At 45.6% G+C, this 23,582-nt stretch overlaps 1 long non-coding RNA gene across 5 annotated transcripts in view; it reads left to right on the top strand.

The window, feature by feature from the left end:
• Positions 1-8,942: 8,942 nt before the first annotated feature.
• Positions 8,943-23,582, top strand: part of LOC128895400 (uncharacterized) — a 32,757-nt gene continuing 18,117 nt past the window's right edge. For all 5 annotated transcript variants that reach the window (XR_008461776.1, XR_008461774.1, XR_008461777.1 and 2 more), the window contains exons 1-2: positions 8,943-9,117; positions 10,466-10,807. This is a non-coding gene — a long non-coding RNA (uncharacterized LOC128895400). The remainder of the gene's footprint in view (positions 9,118-10,465; positions 10,808-23,582) is intronic.

Raw genomic sequence — 23,582 nt, 5'->3', positions numbered from 1 at the left:
TCAGATTATTTTTAGTTACTTTTCCTTTCTTTAAAATACCTTTAAATAACATAGCATCACGAATTCTTATTTTCATTTCAAGCAAAGTTTGTCCGGTAGCAACTTTCTTTATTGTCAAGTTAAGAAGAGTGCGCAAAGTCCGAATATCCTTCGCGACTAAGGATCGCGAAACGAGGTGGAGAACAATGGATACGCAAGTAAGTAATCGACACAAATTTACTCACTCCAGCATCAAGATTTCACTGCGTGGACACTCTTTTTGAAATCTGTACCATACGCAAGTTAATACTTCTGATAATTTTATTCTCTCGATCTTTGATTATTTGTCGAAAAAAGAAAGAAAGCGTAGAGGAGGACTCAAAGTCGCCCTCGTCGAGAGGTCTCCTAATTAAGATACCCGAGTGTAGCGAAATCTTCCTAGACGTCATTAGTTTCAGGAAAGAAAAAATGTTCGGACCTTACACTCGTACCTGATTCGCAGGACGGTTCAACCCATCGTTGCACTTAAACCCGTTTTCCCGATGCGCGTAACTCCGCCGTAGAAAAAGAAGGAGCGACTTCGCCCCCTTCTTATATTCCGTCGCCCCTCTCGCATCCTGTGATAAATAGCAAGATTACGAGTCTACGTGTCGGCCAATGAACGATGCCCGCGGCCCGTGGACCATATGTTCCTCCAAGGCTGTGAGACCCTTGCCAGAACTTGGCCCACGTTCACGCCCGGACCACGGCTCGGGCCTTTAACAATTCGCCCGATTATCCGGTGAAATATATAAAACACATTTTTCACGCGGAACGAGATTAAAGGGACGAAACGGGAACGATTGCTATTCATATTTCGGGATCGCTCGCGGACGAAAACTTCTGCATACATTTGTGTTTATTAACAGCGAAGGCGGTCCTTTTGCCAAACTCGAATAATGGCGGAATGATTATGAGAGAATACGCCCGTTGTGTGTATAATTTTATTACGCCGGTTAATGCTCGCGGTAATCTTCCTTAGGGACTGGGGAATTCATAAATTTTTTAACCATTGGAACTTTATTTTCGAATAATGACGAAATCCTCGGGTTTGAATTATGGAGTGACTTTTATCGGTACCTTGGGTGGTAACCGAGCAGTGCTTAAAGACGTTACCGCGATACGACCCAGCTGTTCCTTTTATGTTTTTATCAAATTAAACGAATGTATTCTTTTATAATTAACGAACACGTCTTGAAACGTTGCTCGATAAATTATCGGAGAGGCTCGATAGGGGGAGACGTGAGCGGTGTAAAAAGTGTACTTTATTTTCGTCCCGTCACTAATCAAGACAGCATTAAGAGGTTCGATGTTTGAGTAAACACTTTTGATTTTTGACAATATACCACGCTGACGCTGTTAAATGCAGAACTATATTTTTCTTTTGAATGGAAGAGTTGAAACGAGGATTTCTCTAGACATCTCCACGATTCCCTGAAACCGAAATCCCCCATAGTTTGAGGCGTCCGATTCGGTTCGCTGATGCGTATCCGAGGACTTTTCCCACAGCGAAGACAGCTGTCGTAATGAGTTGCATCCTCACGTCTCTGTTCCTGTCTGCTCTCAGGCTTTATCTATCGGCGTGCTTCCACGAGCATTTTTTTCGGAAGACGGCGTATGCCCTACGTGACAATGCAGGTTCCATCTTCCTTTATCGTGGCCCGAGTCTCTGGCAGACGGGAGAGAGCAGGCCCGACGAAATTTGAGAAACGAGCCCACAGGAGGGCATAAATCGTCCCGATAACGCGGATAACGGCCAGCCCGATCGGAATTCGCGATTTCAACGGTGCTGCTGGAATCGCTGCGGACTGCGAGGCGATTCCTCTTCTTATTTCGGGCCTTGGAAAAATAGATAGGCCCTGGGAATGGCCGCTGAATTTTCTCGGAGATTATTTGGTATAATTCGGTATTCTTTTGTATGATTTTTATTTCGTTGATTCGTAATCGGATCCGAAAATATCATTCGCAAATACCATATTACTGTTTCAGTTTACAAGGCCTTCCATTGGGTTCGCGATCAATCACATGACGCAATAGAGCAGACTCGTCAAACCTATTTTTGCCCGAGAGTCAATTTGCACTTTGCTACCATGTTTTGCGTCGTAGGTGTACGATTAATTGCCACCGTCATAAATATTTTAAAGGCCACTTTTCGGTTTTGCCAACGCTGGTTAATACACCGATATATCACAGGATGGAGGAGAGTTAAAAGAGATCAATGATTTTTACAGGATATAATTATTTATAGAGGAAGAGGGTAAGTAAATAGATATAAAATATTATTTCATGAACTAATGATCGCTAAAAACAATAAAATAATTTTGTTGACGATACCAACGACTCAACCAACTCTCGATATACCAATTCCAATCTCTTCGAAATTTATGTAACAAACCACAGAGTCGAGCCCTCTCTCCCCTCCGAAAAGGAAAGGAATAAGTAAGAACAGAGAAGAGTAATTGAACCAGCGTCCTTATCGGCTCCGCATCATCGTCATTACTTAATCTTATCTCGCCGCTGGGCGGGACCAGGCCGTTCGATCGTAAATCATTCCGGTTTCGTGATTCGTCATCGTGCAGGCCTCGGAATCATTGGAACGGATCCCACGCTACCGGTGCACATGTCGCTCGATTTTCTGTCCATTTTCACAAATCCGAATCAACCGGTCTGCGATGATCGGAAATCGTTCAAAAATTACGGCCAAAAGTGGTTTCCTCGCGAGCACGGATATTCGACGACAATATGCTCGTCGGAACGTAAAATGAGCCCACTTGGAGTAGTCGTTAAGCATTTATTAAAATATTGGCTTTCTGGAATGTTCAGTTGGATTTATGTTATGAAGGGAATTTTAAAAAACAATGTACATTATTTCGTCACATTTCTCAACTTTTTGAGTATTTAATCATATCATAATCTACAATTTCCCAAACAGTCCTGCCTTCCAACGCGACAACAGCGTACCATTATTATTTGCGTTCCCAAGTCTGAGGAAACCTGAACAGGTATCGAGAAAAAAATAAAATTTAGCAAAGATTAATACCTTTTGGCCAAGTAGTGACACGAGGAAGGATTTGGTCGACTGTTTGCGTAACAGTTACATAGTACAAATAATAAGACGAATTATCGGTCGATTGTTCGTTGTCGGAGTCTGGTGAAAGCGGCGGAGAAAGTCCAGGATAAGTGGCGGTCACGTTTGTAACACTTGACGAGAGACGGTTAAATTCTTTGTTTCGAGAGATTGTGTTCCTTCCAGGAGGATCGCGAGTTCTACAAGGACGTTGAGCAATAGGTGTAATAAGTGTCGTTTAGACTCGGTCTCTCGGTGCTTCGGCGGTTGTTCTTGAGCGTGTAATGGGAAACGTGATGTTTGAGGAAACCAAGGGAGGCAAACGTGCACCGTTGGAAAAGAAACCTTGCATAAAGAATCAATTGTTTCATTCGGTGCGTTCATTCATTTTTGAGATAGTTGAAATGAAATTTGTTTGCTGAAATTCTTGCAAAATACCTAATATTCAATTCTTATAATTTTAATTTCTTATCGCCAATCTAGAAACTAGTTCCTTGTCAGTAATTTTTATTTAAGGCGAAATACCCAAGACTATTTAGTAACCAATGAGAAACCGGGTTTCATTTGAAATACATTTTCTAAAGCTTGCGCTTGAAGCGTTAGATTTCCTGTGCGGTGTTTTACGACGCGGTGTAACATCGATTTGGAGCCAAAATACACGTGATCGGTGTCAATGCCTCCTAAGGAATGTGCTAACAGAAAATGTGTTATGAAACAAGTAAACGATTGGCGGTGCCGTGCAAACGGTGAATCGAAGACATGTGAAAATCTAACAGAACTTTCGTAGACTAACACCTTCAGAGGAATCCTCGATACATCCACGGCGAAACATGCCGAGACATCATTCCGTGAGATGAAATATGTGACAGCGAGGAAGAGCTGATTCTAAATATCGAAAAAACTTCTCGCGTCGTGTTTAACCAAAAATCTGGGATCTTCTTCCAATTTTTCACGATTCAGCCCCCACTGTGCGGTACAGCGGTGAACTCGAAGGATGCGCCGTGGTTGTACTCGTTGAACAAACAAAAGTCGCCGAGGACGTCGGCGTCTGTGCACATAGACGCCGAATACGTAGGGCCCCCGGGGCCCCGGTGATCTCGGTAGCATCTGCCGGTGTTATTCGTTGCCGTAGTTTGCGCTTCCCAGGCTCCACGGGATGCACCTGGTCCACCGTGGTGCCGGTGCATTTGCCTTCACCCCTCCCCCTTGGGTCCCTCCGCGCGCGTCTTTGCTCCAGCGGCTCTAGGAGAGAGACATGCTCTCGTGAACCTGAATAGCGCGATGGTACGGCCCAGGCGTCGGCTCAATGCAGCCACGGCTCGTTGTACCGGGCCCTGCCCATCGTTTCCGAGATTTATCTGCGCTCGTGAAACCTCCTCCGAACGCGCGGGGAAGGTTGTCGATGTCGACCTTCGAAACCAAGGCCGGCGTTGACGATGCTTTTCGTCCTGGCGGTTCCTTGACACCTGATCAACTTTGGTGGTCTGATAGGTCGTCGTGATTCGTGGAATATCTGGTTGGAAATGATTTCCATGAAATACCAATGGAAACAATGATTGGACGTTCAGTTTATTTATCCTGTTAGAATAGTGTTTATTCACGCCCGTTACAGAGAGTAATACAACCTTAGGCTGAAAAATAAAGATGCTCGAGTACACGTGGGCGACACATGGTCGAAAAATGCGAGCGGCGAGAGTTCTTTGAATTCTGTTAATGACTACTTTTTTTTCGCGAGAGCGGAAGGCCGACATTGCGAGAAAACTTGTCATTTAAAGTTTTACGATGGCTCGTTCATAATTTGCTTCATAATCGTAACGACGCATCGTATTAATAATTCTCACATAATAATTCTCATGTAAAATTTAAATTGATCTACTAGCACTGAGAATAGTCAGTTACTATTAGGTATCACTGTAACCTTCCTTATCTGGGAGGAGCGACGGATTTCGCACGTATTTCGGGGTTAATAATCCCAAGCTCGATAATGACGATTCCGAGTCGGGGGTTCCGACCGTGGAACGGCAAAAATGTAGCCACCCCCTCGGATCCTCGTGGCGGGACGGCGATGTGGCATTAGTAAAAACGCGATATTGTCTGACTCAACAGGTTGCAGCCACCCTCAACTCCACCCCCAACACTTGCAGTCCTGTGCCACCCCACACGCCACCTCCACTCGACGCTGTATTAAATAAATCTGACGATGGGGTGATTTCTCTCCCTTTTGTTGGATTCGTATAGGGTAACAGAGTGACGCGTATCATCTCATCAGCGACCTGATCAATCTCGTCCATCATATAACGTTACCCATAACACTCGTTTCTCCTTTACTTTTCACCCTTTGCACTCTGAGCCATCTCGTTACAAAACGTGCAAACACGAATCGCATTACATTAAATTGCAATAAAAACCTTAACTTCGTAAGATTGAAATTAGATTGAATATATACATATATATACTGCTAAGATCTAAAACTTATTCATAAAAACAACATTAAGATAATGAAGTTCCTCAAGCAAGCGCGCAGGAGCTTCCCGGCCACCGAGCCAATAACCTCTTCCAAGAATTCCCGAGCAGTGTTATTCTTTCTCCAGCGCTACCCAATCAGGGATGATTGCAATAACTAGCCCTCTCGTTATACAATTCACCGTGAAGGGTCACTCGATGTCCCGTTTAACTCTAGTCTCCAGCAGTGATAAGTACCTTTCCTCGCAGCTTATTCCTTATTACAATAGTTGATACAACACCGAAGGTTTTAATCCGTATTGTTAATACACAAGAATAACTGAATGTCTCGGTATGTTTACCTATTCGCACGGAGAACCTCTCTTGAAATCCACACGAATTTTGCCACGCGATTTCTTCGACGATTTTTTCCAAGTCCACGGCTGAAACGCCCTCAAACAATACTTTTTTCTTGTCTCCGCGCAAACACGGCATCGGGATCGGTACGAAAGCGACGCGCCATGTGTAATTCACGAGACTTGAACAAAAATCCCAATCAGCTGCTCGCCAGATCCTCGAGCAAACAGGGGATACCTTCGACAATGGAATTTTGTGCGAATCGAAAAGCGTGCACGTTGTAGCGTGTTCCTGCACTTAGATTCTTCCTTCAGCTTCAGGTCTTTCAGAAATGCATTTAAGATTACAAAAGAAATAATCAATTATTTTTTTTCTGCACATGCTGTCCCAGTTAATAATTAAGGATTAATAGGAATCAAGTTCGATTGACAATTTTTATAGCTCTGCACAGAGGATCTTCCTTCCTTGGTAACATGGAACAAGGTCTTTGTTGTTTGTGCTGTTCGGTAGTCTCGTATGTTTATGTAGAAAAAAGAGGGACATGGGAGAACAGTAGAATAAATTTTAGAAAATCATTCTTATACTCGAAACATCGAACACCTGCGATATAATAAAGACTGTTGAGTTTTGCTTTCTTCGAAGTATCGAGGATTTGAAATACTATTTGGGGCAACGTTCCTCATAATCACGGTACCGGTTCAGCAATAACGGTTCTAGCCACTTATCGATCCCTTTGGAAATACGAAGCTGTATGCGTGCACGCATTAAGGAGAGAGTGCCTTGTCGAAATTTTCGAGACCACGAAATTCAACGACTCTCTCGGCGAAAATTTTTCCCAAGAAAAAAATATTAATTTCGGAGCACCACATTTCTCCAGCTGGTAATCCTTTCTTCCCGAAATCAGGGCAATTTACAGGTTCGGAAGGAGCCTATTTGCTGGGAACCAGAAATTTATCGACAAATGATCCCTTTTCGTGTAACCCTTTCCTCCCGATGAAATACACAAGATTGCGTGTTAAAACGGTGGCTGGTTTCACCCCTTTCGCTGAAAGACACAAATCGCGCGAAAAGGAGAGCCGTTTACCGCAAAAGTTGGCCTCTTTTCTGCAAAGTTTACCCTATCGATCGTCAATCAACGCGACCCTTGTCGATTTAACTTTGATATCGCGGATCTGTTACCTCTCTCCCTTGCGAGGCGACGTGATCGATGAAAACGATCGCGCCCCTTTTCCTTGCTATATTTTCATCTTTTATTCCGCGATCGGTCGCCTTTATAGCGATCGAAGTCGCACGCCAGGAGCGTTACCGATTTATTTTCGCGATATTTTGATACCGTTGATTCCAAATTCGTTTTTGTATTTCATCAAATTTCTCAACTTTTTGTTTTGTGGAGTTAATCGACGTGTAACGTCTCACTTTATTTATCCGCCGAAGCTATAAAAATTGAAGTTGTCACTTTTACCAAAGTTGCTGTCAGACATTAGAACTTCCCATTAGGCGGGGATGAAGCACCCCTCGCGATCTACGTAACCTAAAAAAGCTTGGTATATCGAGGGTTAATATCGTTCACCCTCTCCCTCGCCTCGTCCCTTCCCTATCGAATATCCCGACGCACAGAGACAAGACGAGCGTTTTCCTCTCTTCAGGAAATCCAACTCTTGCCTACCTCTCCCATCGCGTTCCCACGGAATCCTTTCTGACGTTTCCACGTTAAAGTACGTTCTCGCCCGGTGATGCGTCGCGCTCGCACACGTGTTCCAGGGGGTGCAGGGGTCTCTTTCGCCCGGTTAAAGGAATCCGTTTCGACGGGAAGCCGCCGGAAAAAAAGGCTTGAACGCATTGTGACGATAGGACCGCGGGAGAAGAGATCCATTTTGCGGGCAAATCTTGACGGACGTGGAAGCGACGGTTTGTGTTCGACGCTTCGCGAGCCAACGTTTTCAGACATTTTTCGAGGGTTGACGGAAGACACAGGGGTGCATCGATATCGGGGATCACGCTGCTACTTTGTCGTGTAATTTTCAAATTCGTGGAAACGTTCGCGAAAGGCGGAGCTTCGTGTTAACCGTTCGCACTTTTGAAATTGAAATTATGAGTTCGTTTCACTTATAAGAAACAGGAGTCATTTATTTTCTGCGAAACCCAATTGACTAGTCATGCGGTAGGATAGTTCCAGGTGCACGATGGCGCGTTAGATTTTCTTCTGAAATGAAAAACGATTGGAAAGCGATCCGCCCCCGAAAATTCGAAGGTAACAGTTGTCGCGACATACGGCGCTCGCAACCCCCTAAGAGCCATCGAGCCGGAAGGGGGTGTCGCCAAGGGCGCAGGACGCAAGTGCACGGAGTCCTGGGTCAGGTCCTCGGGATTCCTCATTCATAAACGCACTTCACGCTCCTTTCTCTTCTTCTTTCGACCGATCTATGGACAGGATATCCTCCGTGCTCCTGAATCGATGACCTACATCCCATGAAAATCCCCTTAATGTTTTTCTTGCCTCGCTGGGAGGCTCATGGGAACGGAGAAACACCGTAATCGAAATCTCGCCGCGGTGAACGTTTTTATTATTCGACACGGTCTGTTCGTTCCCAGACATCATTTGCGCCCGTTTAATTGGCTGAAAGTGACGGTTGTAAAAAGCAAACATTCAAATGCAAGACGCAAGTATTTTTCTAACGCAAGCATAAAATGTTCAATGATATAACAAGTATGAATAAACGCAGTAAATAGAACAATATCTCAAAGAGAAATATTTGTTGAATAATCGTCCAACGGCAAACGACAGTTAAAGTTATTGAGAATTTTATTCGAGAGTCATGTATACAATTCGCGGCAATGATCAATGTCGCGCTGTGTAACGTCGTCAATGTTGTACACAAACTCTCGAAATTCTCGGAACACGGTATTACATTGAATACTGGGAATTAACCAGGCTCGCGAGGACCGGGCGTCCCGTGCAGAAAAACAATGTTTATATTTTCGAGGTAAACAGTACTGTAGGTTCTACAGTACGAGCGACGATAAGTTGCATTATTCGACGATCGCAGTTCGTGTTTAACTTTCGAAGAACAGAACGGGTCCGCCTCGTTCTAGCACAAAGTGTTCCTCGACGCGGTTCGTGTTCTGCCGTGGTTTATCGACAACCTGTCGCCCTACCTGAGGATGACGTTCAAAGTGCTCGCCCTTTTCTCTTCCGCGCGCTCTGACGAAGTTATTTTACGTGGCTGTAACAGGTGAGCTCTGATATTTTTGCTCAAGTTTGCGCGCCCGGGTTTCGTTACGGTCTTCTTTAGTATTAATAACACGTTTTTTTCGATATCAATGTAACGTCGCTAATTGATAACAGAAGTTACGGTTTGAATTATTTTTTCTATTTCTCGCTAGAAATTCGATATTACTAAATAATATTTGACGTATTTGAATTTATATAAAATGAAGTGCGCTTTTTAGAAAACCATTTGTATCGATTGAACATCATTCGGGTTAGATCAATAACAGCTTGATACCGAGTTCCTTGATATTGATTATAATCGATATACATGTATGTATTACTATTAAATTAAATCTTCTTGACCTATTTGCATCATCAGCGTACATCTGCGCGCAATTTACTCAGAAATCAAATTCATATAAAATATTGCACAAATTAAAGCAATACATAGAGCCCGACCATGATAGTACATAGTCCCAGATTGGCATATCGTACCACAAAACTCTTGATTACCAAAATTTCCTCCACCTTCGATTAGAACAAAGCAATAGTTCAACCCAGTTACTGAGGCATATCCTGTAGCGAAAGTAAAAACTTTAAAAATCAGCAACAGCTTTCGCCGAGCTGTTGAGAAAGTTTCCTCGGCGCTTCCATCTCTCCTGAGATGGGATGAAGTTTTCATCCCAAGGGACGAGAAGGTACAATGCACTGATAGTTCTACCCTTAACAGCGTAGAAAGACGTCGGTCTATAACTTGCGACAGCTTTCTCGTTGGCATCGATTGATCGAGACCGTCTCGTTACGCGAGCTTTCTACCCGATCCGCGGAGAGGACGTCGCTGGTTCGTCCGGTAAAGCTAAAGTTTATCGACAACCTGTTGATTAGGGCGCGGAACGACGCCCAAGGCCAAGGAAGCCCTTTACAATTGATCGACGCTCGCGGAAGGTCCAAGACTCGCATTTAGGAGGTTGGCTAGTTATTTGTTAGACCAGTTTGTCTAGAATCCATGCTGATACACTGTGCTATTTATCAGACGCCAACAAGAAATTTTGTATCAATTCTATCCTCATATTTTCATTCGAATAACGGGTTCAACGAAATCGTTAGGTCTTTGTTCTTTTCTCTGGTTTGAAAGAAAGCGTTCCTGAAATTTTTAGTCATTGTCAGTTTCAATTCTTCAAATCTGGAACGAAAGTTCTGGTTAAACAAGAAATTTTATTCTCGTATGTTTTACTATCATTATCTTCTAATCGTTTGATTCTGATAGTTGAAACAGACAGAGTCTTTGAATAATCGCATAACTTTCGATAATATTTTATTTACTTCCGTATTCTCTATATTAAATCTAAATTACATGTGTTTCCATTAAGGAACCGAACAGCCAATCTCGATCTTGCTGAGCGAGAGGCTCGCACAGAAACGAGCATGTGTGACGTCGACGGGGCAACCTTTTTGTCACCGTGGTGCGGTTATGGTCGCGTGCCGGACCGGAATCCGTCTCTCTTGCTCTTCAGTCAGCTTCCCTTCTTTCCTGCACGTCGTGGACAGGTCCAACCTGCGTGCAGAGGAGGGTCAATCGAGGATTAACCTGGTTACCCCCGGGGGATGATACAGGAAATGACCGTAGACGCAGGTGCCTTCCGGTTTTCTGCGAAGCGACGTTGGGACAGCGGCCCGTCGATCGGACTTTTTGGTTTTAATTGGGAGTTAAGGTAGAACCTCTAGTCAAATTTTTTCTACGGCCATTTGCGAATACTCGGACAGGTCAGTGGTTCGAGTTAATCGAATACTATTTCATACACGTCGACGAAAAAACAAATTAATTACAATTGAATAACAATTGAATTTTCTAACATTACACAGCAACATCGTTATAAAATTGACGGACGTAGATTACAAAATTAACGAGAAAGATTTAAGCTAATATTTGATAATGAAATATATTATTTTTAATATATTCGATTAACAACGTTTTAAAATAATTGTGTAAAACGTTCGATCAGTTCACTATGTCGGTTAACCCATTCACTGGCAGGCAAATTTACGTAGTCAGAAACGTAGTCGTATTCGTATTAATTCATACACGGAGTGACCTCGTAATTTAGTTGACGTTCTAATGTGGAAATGATGCGTTCAATTCTCAACTATTGACGATAGAAGTTGCTCAAATCTTCACCTTGTTTAACGATTACTTTGTCTCGAAGCTACTCGCTGCTTAACGTAGATTATCCACAAGCAAACATCGCACTCTTTTCGAAGTGTCGGCAAAAACGATAGAGTTCTTCTTTCGAGCAATATTTCACTTCGACTGTAACGAGTTACCCCGACAGCGGTGATCGTTACGCGTTAGGGTCCTGAAAATCTTATTGTAGAACTCTTGCTTCAACTCCTCAACTCATCTCCGGAGCCAAACTCATTTCTCGGGTGCCACAGCCAACAGAAATGCGAAAATGGAAATACTTTCGGGGAATAACGATGGGAAAACTATTGTTACGAGAATTATTAAAGCGTATTATTCGTTTTCGCAACTCTTAATCATCGAGGAAATTGACCGACGAAATAAGATTTTTTTTCTTTATCTTTTTGGCGTGGGTCGACTCGTGTGACCAGGAAGTTTGCTTACATCGTAGTATAGATTTTCTTCTTTTCGTGATTCCAAACGTAATTACCGGCTAATTACGTTTGGAATCAACTATATTACGCGAAAATAGTCATATAGTATCTTCTTCAATATATTAAAATATTCTTAGAGTTTCGTTTTAATTCACCTCGTAGTTTTCGTGAAAAGAAAAAAAATTGAAAAACCATCTACATCTCCATAAGTCAGATCATCCCCTCAAGACATAATTTTCAAAATCTACAATTCTCCCCTTGACCACGCGCACCAAAGGTAAACGCGCAACGTGGAAGCGCCGAGATTCCCCCGACTCGTTGGATTTGCATCCGCGCCCTCCCCCGGGCGCATTTTTATTGGCTCGTAAAGACGGTCGTTACTCGGGCAGAAGATAAAATCAGGGAATCAATCATGCGGCCGTCGTACTCGCGGTCCGATCGTGTGCGTAATGCCCTCGCAGGTGACGCGACATTGCACCAAGACGCCGACACTTCCAGGTGCAAAGACCTCGCCCGTGCCTCGGTTCTACCCTGGACGTAACAGTATCCTCGCGGGGCGCGTTCATCGGCAGTATCTAAATTACAAGCGTAATGCCCCGAGAGACAACGATCTGCGAGGCCGTAAGGCCACCTCGTTAACAACTCCGCGTAATTGCTCGTACTAGTCCCCTTTATTTCCCTGTCACGAACGACGAAGACCCTCGAGAGGAGCTGCTGCTTGGACGTGAACGACGACAGGGTACCGGAAAACCGGGAATAGGTTAGAAAATGAGTTCTTAAGTGGTATATGGGAAAGCGAAAGAACATTGAAAACGTTAGAACGAAAGCCAAATTATCTCAATAAAAAGAAACATCAATCGTCGGTATTCGGAACAGTTCTAGAGTTGTCCCATTCGGTAGCTAGGTGTGCAAAGCGACCATTTCTCCCTGACCATTGCTACCCTCGCTAAACACCAAGAGACTTATTAAAGAAGAAAAAGAACGTCGAGGCGATCCACCTCGCAGGCAAACAGGTGGAGTCGTTAAACGCCTGCATTTTTTCCTCTTTTTTTCTCTCCTCTCCTCCGTGCCCCACGATTTCGCTTTCCGTGTTTCACGGACCACCCCTTTGCCCAGGGAAACACGAATCGTTCGGAGTTTCCACGACGTCGAAAACTCGACGTTACCTCGGTGTACTGGCATAAAGTTTACGAGAGCCTGGTAAAATCGGTTTTATTGGCGTGCAGCCGGTTTCTCGGAAATTCCCGGGCAATAAAGCAATTAAAATCTTCCCTCTGGTTCGCCGTGCTGGAACCTCCCCCCCCCCCCCCCCCCCCCCGGTTCCCCGGCCGTCGCCTCTCGCCACCTTGTGCGCTTTGTACGGGTCACGACGGACGGGAGTGCAATTTAGAATTTTCCAGGAGAGATCGAACAGTATCGGCGGAAGATCGTAAAAGAGCGCGAATCAATGGCCGTACCTGTCCTGACTACCTAACGGAACGCCAGCGCGGAGAACTTGCTAATTGTCCGGGTGATTTATTAAATCCTTCGCGGCGGCGTTAGAGCAACGTCACGGATAAATTTGCGTAGTAAATTTGCTTGGAAAACGAAGATAAAATAGATCCGTCGGAGTTTGTAGTTTATTAGCGTTGCCGAAGATTTGCGTGGAACACGTGGTGCTTGTAATTATTTCGGGAACCGAGACAGTTGCGGAAGTTCTTCGACCGTGGCTTTTACCGAATTTGTAATAATCACATCAATGAAGGTAGTCCGAAGTGTACTCTGAAACGAACATGAAAAATAATGTTCCTCCTTTTCTTCGACTTATCGCGTCGAGAATCGTCTCAGGGACCAAGGAATATCGAGTTTTCGTACCGGTAATCAATTCCGTGCGGTAATCCCGGTACGGGAGCGATTTATTTTCATCACGAGCTCGCGTCTCGAGCAACCGTGAACCGATGGAAACGTTGCGCTAACAAACGTTAATTTGTGCCCTCACGGTCGATGTATCGAATTATTGCGGGTTTCGAGAGATCTCCCCCCGGTCGTACACTTTGGGCCAATCGTGAATCAAATCGCATTAGCCTCGCAGATGCATATTCATGGGAAACGTATGGCAGATTACACAGGTTTCGTTGCACCCCGCCTACCGAAGGGGTGTTTTGCATCCCCACGAAAGGGGTTCACGAGCATATTTATCGTGGCAAAACGACATCGTAAACGCGCACGATATTGTCCCCTCCCCCCCTCCCCCTCCTCAACTCTCTTTTCGTTACATTGTTCCCTGTTTCTCTCGTCTTACGATTTTCACCGCTGCATCCTTTTCGCTCCCTTTCTTTCCGGGGTCTCGTCGCTTGCTCGTGCCTCGCCTTCCAACGAACGCGATTCGATCGACTTGCGACCCCCTCGAGCGTTCCTCGTGACGAGACAACGAGCTTTTTCATTTCTTCACGGGAGGAATCGTTCTAGGTGACTGGGGAGCCTAACGGCTGCGGGCATACTTGTGTTTGGCGGGGAATTTGACGGGACAGTAATCGTCTCGATGAAGCGAGAAGCTGATGAATTCGGTGTAGAGAGCGAAAAGGGTGGATTGAGCAATGGTGATTCGTGTCGTTAAAGTTTTAAAGTTGATTTTTTTGCCTATTTTTGAAATTTTTTGGGACGAATGTTAGGAAGCGTGAAGGTTTTTTACTGCATCGTTCGAGCATTGAAGCGTGTTAGCATTCAAGCATCTCAGCATTAAATCATTTTAGCGTTGAAACATTTTAGAACTTGCTACTTTCTTTTCGAATGCTTAACCAGTGGAACAATGCTTCTTTCGTTACCGCTCGATTCTTTAATTATAACCGCGTCCAGGCTATCGATAAACCGATTGTTCGAGTTTCGACCACGTTCCGCCATTGAAAGCCGCGGAGAAGTAAGCGGAAGCGGTGTCCTGGCGAACGCGTGGTCGCCATTGTGGAAAAATTCGATTGTTCGTCCCACGGAAGGGAAGAAAAGAAGTCCAGACGGGAGAAGAAATCGAGCGTACGAGAAAGGAACGACGGGGTCGGATGATTATCCGAAGTTCATCGGTCCTCTTCACGAACTCGTGAGCCTCCTAAGCCACGCATTAGAAACATCCAGGCGGAGTTATTCAGGTCGCGCGACTCGTTTTCTCTTCGTCCTCGTGTGCCGATTTCTTCTGATTCTTCCTGCGCGCGAGAGCTTCGGCGTGTGTGCACTGTCTGATCGTGAATGCCGTTCGAGGATTATGGGGTGCGAGTGTGACGACCATGAGGTCGTCGAGGACCATCCTCCTCCTCCGTCCTCTTCGTCCATCTCGAGTCCTCAGCCTCACGTCGGTTACGCGAACATTGTGTCACCGATGGGATTATCCTCTTCTTTTTTTTCTCTGGGGTGGAGGAAGGGGTTAGACGATGATTTCGCGTGGAACGCATCGTGAGTCGCACGATCCTTTCAAATCGGAGGTCCTTCGAAGATTCTGAGCAGGAGCCGTGTGGAACGCGTGGCCAAGAGAAATTGTTCAGGTTTTGACGTTCTATTTTTTGGGGATTTTAGTCGATGCGAGGTGAATACTGTGTTGGGGAGTTGATGAAATACTTTAGTAAAATTCTTTCTGTCCATTTTTCAAACTATATTTCCGTGACAAGGCTTTCTTCGCCAGAAAGAATATTACTTGCTGTCTTCCTTGCGAAGTATAATTATTAAGTGGTCGCATTCAGTTAATCCTAGACATTCCACGCCCACTATCTGCAGCCTTTCGTCCAGGACGAAAGGAAAGGAGAAAGGGTCATAAAAATTTATAACCTTGTATTTCGGTGGACAATCTCGAACGATGATTTATAATTCGTTTCTTCAGGTAACACGTGCGTGAACATAGAAAATGCGTAAAGGGTGAAAAACGCGCGTTTATACGGGGACGTAAAAGAATTTAAGGGGAGGTGGATTGCCTCGAACGGTGCCTGAAATAATATTTCCGCTAAAACAATAAAGATTTCGGAAGGACGCGGACAATAGACTCGGCCGTCTACCTGCGGGGATTTCTGTGAGCCTCGCGTCCGAGCGAGACACGAGCTTTCAGGGAAACGTAATGCGATTAGTTGCGGGCGTAAAGCGAGAGAGGCGTCGCGGAGGCACCGTTTGTTCCTTGGCATAACTGTTAATTCCCTACGAATGTTATTCGTTCGTTCAGGGGCTGCTTTCGGCGGTCGCATTGTTTTACAGCCAACGGTATTAATGTCATTTGCGGATTAAGGCGACCGATCGATCGGACGTTTGGGAATAAACCGTTTTCCCGGCCATTCGGGCGTTAATTAGGCGTGCTGATCGCTTCTGCGAGAATTATCGCTTCGCAAAATCGTCGCGCCTTAACCCAGGGGGGCCCAAAGTTCGACGAAGCACTCGCCACTAGAGTTGTGAAATTTTAATGAACTTTTGAGCGAGAGATTATTTACGAGAAACGTTCGAGAAATTATCATAATTATCCCTTTCGACCTAGCGATACGAGCGATCTTCTACCAGGATAATTCAATGCGTAATTTATTTAGAGCGTTTCGTTTCCATAGTTTACCAAAATAAAATTAAAACTCTACGCTCAATTTTCCTAGATTCAAAAACCACTCAAAAAGTAGACTCAGTCTCTTTGATCTTTGTGAGACTCGATTGTTGGACGAATTCTATGCGAAAAGACACCAAAGCCACTTACGTTCGATTAGGAATCCGGAGATCCCTTGTTCGCGCTGTTCCCAAAGCAGACGCAGTCCCAACGCTTGGCGAAAATCCTGACGGAGAAGGTAATCTCCGTTTCTGGAAGAGTTCCTGGCGCGAGAGTATCCATCAGCGTTATCTTGAAATCTTTAAGGACCCGGTGTGGATTCATTAAGGGCGAGCTTCATTAGTATCCCGGGGGAGACTCTTCGTACATAAGCGCTTCTTCCACGTTCTTTTCCTTTCATCCTTTTACCGTTTCAATTTTCCTCGCGATTTTCCCCGAGTTCCACTGTTTAACAATTTATTCCCCTCTGCGATGTTGCCATTCACCCGTGCGCGTATGCTTTATTTTCGGCGAGGAACAATTAACAAGCACACGCTACGATAATGTTCCTCAATAACAAAATTACGTCAACGTAGTTCTGCTAGATGAAGTACAATATACATGAATAAACTTTACACATGTATATACTTCTAATGAACAAAATATCAATATTAGAAATATGTAGTGTTACGTCAGTAGTCTGAGTTAAAAAAAATATTTGTCATGGAACAAGACGCAATTGAAATCCCGAGGATGACAATCGACAAGTTCATCGCGAAATTAGTATTATTAGGGTCGGGAGACAACAAAAGAAGCGAACTTTTCATCTTGCACGACTTCACCCCCGCAGCAATTCAATTCCTCGGAGCTTCCACCATCCTTCTTCTTTATTTTCCCCGTATCATTATCTCTGAGAGCTATACTTTATTCACGGCCTTCGTTCTCTTCGTCTTCGTTCCCTTCGTTTTCGCGGCGCTCCTCGTTCCCCGCGTCCTCGCGCGATCTTGACTTCATCTGGGAACCATCGGTAATCTCGTGTCGCGTTCGAGTCCAACCTCGAGATCGTAAATACTTCAGGATCTCGATGCTCGGGCAACCTCTGGGCCATTGTTCTACGCACCGCAGGAGGTCCTTCCCTTTTTCGCTAGTTTATCCTAGATCGTCTCTCTGGCGGCCGTAAGCTCGAGCCCCGTTGTCTTCGCCATGCGCGTTCACGGAACTGCCTCGTGCCCGGAATTTTAAAAACGCGAGCGGTTCGGGACACGTTCTTGGAAATTTTGTTACAATTTGACGCGTTGCTAGTCGATGACGCGTGTCACGAAAGGGGATCGAGAGGAAATTCGATGGTAACAATTGAGCCGTTCGCTGCGCAAATCGATTAACTCCATTTTCAAACAAATTTTAAATCTATGTTTTCTTACGGGAATAGTTAACGGAATAATAATCTTGTTATTAACGATCTGGTTTCCAAGGGGGGTCAATTATCGGTCGTCACGAAACGACAGAGGAAATACGCAAATCCCTCGCGAGAAGGGAGGAGTTTTCCCCCGGTGGCGGAAATTCGAGCCCTTAATTAAGTCACCGGTCAGTGCGTTGCAGAAGACCCCGCGAACAAAAGAATTCTAGAGCTAATTAAATATTTCAGTCCCGGTAATTTCGTCTTGAGATTCGTTTTCGCCAGGGATGGGCAATTCTTCGGCGGCACTGGCCACATTGGGATATTAGACGTTATAAATGTTAGGAAATTAGGTCTAATAAATAAGTCCTTGGGCTGTAATCAGGTTTATATATGCAGAATAGTGAGAAAGTGGAAACAAAGTCAAAAATAAAATTGGTTTCTGTCTAAAAAATTGTTCGAAGCTTAAAAAAAAAAAAAAAGAAATTCATAGTCCGACCACGCGAGTACAGATCCAATTACGCGATCCACGACGATCGACGTGGAACAATCGACGACGAAGATGAACGTCCGAGGTGGGGAGAGTCTACTGGCAACTCTTGCCATCCGCCTCTCGCCAGTCTCTGTTATTTGCCGAGCTATCATCGGGAGAAGTTTCGCGGAGGCAGCGCGGCCTGGCTACGAGATTGCTAGCCTTCCGCGCGGCGTAATTACCAAAAATCAAGCAAAAGGACCGAAAAGCCATCACTGGCTTCGACGGTGTTTCTGCAATTTTGGCGCGGGGCCATTGACACGCGCGCTCGCGGCCACGGTTCGCTCTTTCGACGCACTCCGATTCGTTCTTTATTACGCTTGTCACGATCAAAGCGGTGAATCAAAGGGAATTCTTCGATTCGTTCACGCGCAATTTGCTGAACATCCGCGGAAATGGAGTGACTCGTGCACTATTTACTATTATTTATATTCATAATTATCGGAGCGAAGTTAGAAGTTCGAAGTTCCATATACTGATTTTCTAATTTAAAGATACATGCCAAGTTATTAAAAAAACAAAAGTCCTCTTCGAAAGACCCTTCATTAACCGTACGTTTACCTAAACCTCAACCTCTGTCTTCTTTACTCGTATCGAGTATACCCGATCATAGACTTCACTTACATCGAGTATACTCGTTGCGTCGAGAAAGAAGACGACAGAGCGAGGAGAGGAGAGAGAGAGAGGACGAAAAGGACGACTAGTCGGAGAAACACCGACGCGTACAATACCGTAGAGTCTACAGTGTAGACGAAGGGAGAACGAGCCCTTCATCCTTGAAAAAGGTTTCGGCTTAGCCTTTGCCACCCCCTCCTGACCTCCCCGCAGCCCCACCACTCGGCGAATTTCCTAACGTTTGCCACCCGCTGCGCCCCTTCTTGCTCCACGGACAATGCTTGTCCGACCGTTCACGGTGACAATCGCACGGAAATCGTGACGGTTTTACCGTCGCTGGAAATCCATGCCGAATCTACCGGCTGCATTCATCCGGCTACGTTTTCCTCTATCTGTCTTTCCGCATCTTTCACCCTCCCTCCCCTCTCGAGCACCGCTCGTTGCAACGCCGCGATGCTGCACCTACGGGGATCGCACGAGGGTGAACGCTTCGGAAAATAAGAATCGGCGCTTTTCCTCCAGTCTCGTGGGAGTTATTTGCTAGATAAAAAAGAAAAAAGGAAATGACGTAGATGAATTTCTCAAGCTTTCGACTCTTTGACACGCGGGGATCCGACTTGCGAAAGAAAGAAAACATTTTCAAAATATTTTATGCCTGCGATCTTCTATCTGGAAAAACGTTCCAAATTTAATCCTGTAACGGGTTAATGGAACGTAATTCGACGACACAGTTCGCGTTTCAAAAATGGCACGAAGGCATGGATAGGGGGGACCCTAAGGGTGTCCTTCGGCATTCGTAAATATTAATTCGAGTCCTGGCCATATTCGGCGGGACCCAAAACGCAAATCCTTCGCGTTTCCCCATCGGAATTGACTCCGTTAGATGAAAGCACATTTACGGGGGTAGGTGGTGGCAAACAAATCCTGGGATCGTGGCACTCCTGGGACATCGTCCCTTATTTTCATCCGTATACACGACGATTCCAGCTCCCTCTGATTTCCTTCTTTTCCAGAATACAAATCCCGCTGTTCCTGGACACGGTATAAATAATTCTTTAAACAACGTCCGAATGAATCGCCTTCGATGGAATTTTTTGTCCTCGCGCCATTCGTTGATGTCGAGTCAAAACTACAGTTTTATGGAAATACATTTGTCCAATAACATTCTCCCCCGACCAAAAGATCAGGTTTTCTCGAAAACTACTCTGTTAGGATATTTTTTAACCCTAAAAATTAAATTACATTAGTGCGAGAAAAAAGGTAATTCAGGTCTGAAAGGGTTGATCTTCAATTGCAGTAGAATTCAATCGATCGATGCTTCGATAGAAAATGTAATCGACAAATGCCCGGCACAGTCCGTCGCGAACCTAACAGAGTAAAGGTTCGTTGTATGAAGGTTCGTCGCAGCCCCAATGGCGCGTAACGGGTTCGTAATAACGCAGCGACGATAATGAGAAAGGAAGCAGCTCCTGCGGGGTAATAAAAATAAATCACGACCAGGGCGCAGCACGTGGTTGCGGGGAGTCCCTGGTGCTAATCGCGATTTCGGGGAAAGCCCTGAAACGCGACCGCAAATGCGGGAAAACTCCGCCGCAATAAAAGCCAACGGAACGCGAGCGAATGGGCAGAGAGATCCTTGGAAAAGCGAAACGAAGCACGTGGTGAACTGCACGGATATAGAGTCGGAACGGTGAAAGTGGCGGGGGCGTGCAGTGGTCCGATCATGTTAACCGAAATAAAATTATAAAAATAGGAAAGTCAATATTAAAGTTATCCATAGACACTTAAAAATACCGAACAGTAAAGACTCCGCAGTCTCGAAACTTTTAAATCAGTTTCAAGACACGGATGCGAACGAACCGTCGCTAAACGCTTCGTCGGCGAGGCTGCACACGACAGAAAAAACTCCGAGGGTTGGTCAGCGGTGGTGAGCGCCATTTTTCTCGTTCTCCACGGGGTAGAAATATGCCTGCATCGTCGCAACTAATTGCGACGGACCGCGAAAAAGGAGCACGTCGAATGGCCGCCGGACGCGCTGGAAGCCGCTGTTAATCTTTGCTCTGCGTAATGGCGGGAAGCAACGCCTCTTCGCGGGAAAAGTGCATTTCGTTGCAGTCTGAGCGTGCTATTGTAAAAAAATTCGACCCTCCGCGTATCAGGTCGGAGATAAATCGAGTCAGTTTTTGGAGCACCGCGAACGAGCTGTTGCGAATGTTGCTTGACCTAGGACGACGAAGAGATTAGCTGGGAGTCTGAGAATAGTGGCGCAACGAAAATAAGGAGTCCAGCTGCGATGCGATTTCGCGCAGCATTTAGGTTTTAACTAAAGGTACTGAAATTCACGAATCGGTAATGAAAGTGTCGTTTAAAAAATACAATCTTTTGCGACGTGCCCTTCACAGTAAAACATTTAATCGAAGAAGTTTAAATTTTGAAGTAGTATGCTGACAATCCTCAAATAATGAACTATAGCATCATACAATAATATCTTTTTAACGAAATATTGGAATGCGTACCGAAGTAATTACCGACGCCAAGGGCCTCGATAGACCATAATTTTGGTCGAGGGAGCTTCGACGCAGCAGCGTGGAAGTACTGTAACGAGGACAGGCGGGTCCTAACACGACGACCAGGATTTCGCATTATGCTTTCACGGAGAAAGCGCGTTACGTGAATTCGGTAGTTTTCCAAGGCTGGTCATACCACTCAACCTGGGAAAATCCCAATTAGACGGCTCAGCCACGGTCGATGCTAATGTCGAGCGACTTCGGTAAGGTCGCAGCGGAAAATCTGGATCGGAGCTCGATGAACTGAACTCTAATCCCCGCTGCCACCTGAGCAAACACCGGTCACCGTCGCTCGAGCCGTCCCCGTCGACGAAGACTAATGATTCCACGGAGTACTTCGAGCGTGGTGGAAAACTTCTTCGGGGAAATCGCGAAGAACCCCCCACGGCGATCGCTTCGACAACGCGGAATTCCAATTTACTGAAACAGAGAACTCGACGAAATTTCACGATTCATCTTGCGAACGCAACGCTGACCGATCTTCTCGCAACTTCCGTAATGCACTTCAGACTAGACGGTTATTTTCGTAACCTTTTCAACCCCCGGTCCGAAGGGGTCCTACTATGTTCGTTCTGGTCAACTGTTTGCAACTTATTATTTGCAGTATATAGGACTCGAGCTTTCTTCAATAGACATAGAGTCCTGTGTCTTTTAGAGGATTCTTTAGCGGGGCACCCTGAAACAAATAAGATTCTTCTTGACCACCTTGTGGTCACGCAATTCCGTAAGCGTTCTTTAATTACGTTTGATACCCAAGCGGAATCCCGCAGTTTTCGAACGCGGATTTTCGGTCGACGTGAAAGGCTTTCGCAGGCTGGGGAAGCTTGCAGAGTTATCCACCGTAGGAAGAGTCCAGGGTCTGAAGGTGGTGGCGGACGAAGTGTGTGGCTATCGATCACCGGTCCACCCCTGTGGGCGATGGTCTCCTCCTAGCGAATTCTCTCTCTATCCCTCCGTGTCCTTCTCTCTCTCTCTCTCTCTCTCCATCCCTCTCTATCGCGTTCCTCTCACTCCCCTCAACAGCGAGCGCCTCTTATCCTCATCCCCTCGAGTTACACCGAATTTACCTAACGTAGGCGCGGTAGGTAGCCTCTCTTCCTCTTGTTCCTCTCTCCGTCTCTCCTCGGCACGTTACTCTTCCGTTCTCCTGCCCTTCTCTGCGCGCTGGTTCACTCCCCTGGTGCCAACGTCTCCATAGCTCTGGACCCTTTGAGAGCTCTCCTCGAGGAGGCCTAGAGAGGCTGGGTGCGAGGGAGAGAAAACCTCGGACGAGGGAGTAGAGAGAAGAGACGAAGACCACCGAGAACAGGGAGCGAACTGTCTCGGAGTGAAAGAGATGGAGCGGGTGGAAGAGGCGAGGGGAGGGGAGCTTGTTATGGACGTGATGGACCCTTCGTTCGTCGTACATCTGGGCAAGTAGACCGGAGCAGAAAGGGGGAAGAGAAGCTTTTAGAGCTTGGAATATTCACGAGGCCGTGGCTTGGACAAGCGAAACACATCCCTCGATATCTGCTTCTTTGGACGTCACGCCCTGAAATCAAATCGCCTGGCGGAGATCGGCTAAGTTGATTCCTGACGTCCTGGATCGGCCTCGCTGCGTGGATGCATATAATGGGCGCCCGGAGGTGGACGACGATCGACTGTCGGAAGTAGCGTAACGTCGTTCCTAGTCGTTCGTCCTTTGGTGATCGTCGGTCAGTCGCACGGGATTAGGCTTGGATGATAGTGAGTTCGATTAACGTTAGACTTGGTAGGATTTTTTGTTATTACGTCATTGGGGATCATTGATTTCAGCTTCTCGTTGCCATTGGTTTCATGGTAGACAATGTTTTAGGATGAACGAAGGAATGTTTATTCGAATTTAGGGTTCATTGAACAAATTTTAATTAAAAACGGAACTGAATTCTTATTTTTTCGTTTAGTTCGAAAGTTAGCATTTAATAATTGCAGTATGGAATCTAAGCGTCGTAGCTCGACCGCGTTCAGGCGAATGTTTGAACTTCCGAGGCGGAACTTGCACGTTCTCGGACGCCTTTTGATTTCGTATTCAGGGTACGTTGTCCTTCAGTGGCGCAGAGCACTGCCTACCAGCAGGAGTACGAGGTCCTGGAAGGACTTCCTCGGCAATCAGCGATGGTCCGCAGCCGCTGTTTGTCTTCGCGCGTGATTGGCGCCTTGCTTTGCCGCTTCTGTTTGGTCCGACGTTAAAGGTGCCTCGAAATTCCCGTCTATGCGACTGTTTATTGAC

Source organism: Hylaeus anthracinus, unplaced genomic scaffold, assembly GCF_026225885.1.
Source record: "Hylaeus anthracinus isolate JK02 unplaced genomic scaffold, UHH_iyHylAnth1.0_haploid 5, whole genome shotgun sequence".
NCBI lineage: Eukaryota > Metazoa > Arthropoda > Insecta > Hymenoptera > Colletidae > Hylaeus > Hylaeus anthracinus.
Note: the sequence above shows the minus strand (reverse complement) of the source record. Positions and strands in the feature narration are given on the sequence as shown.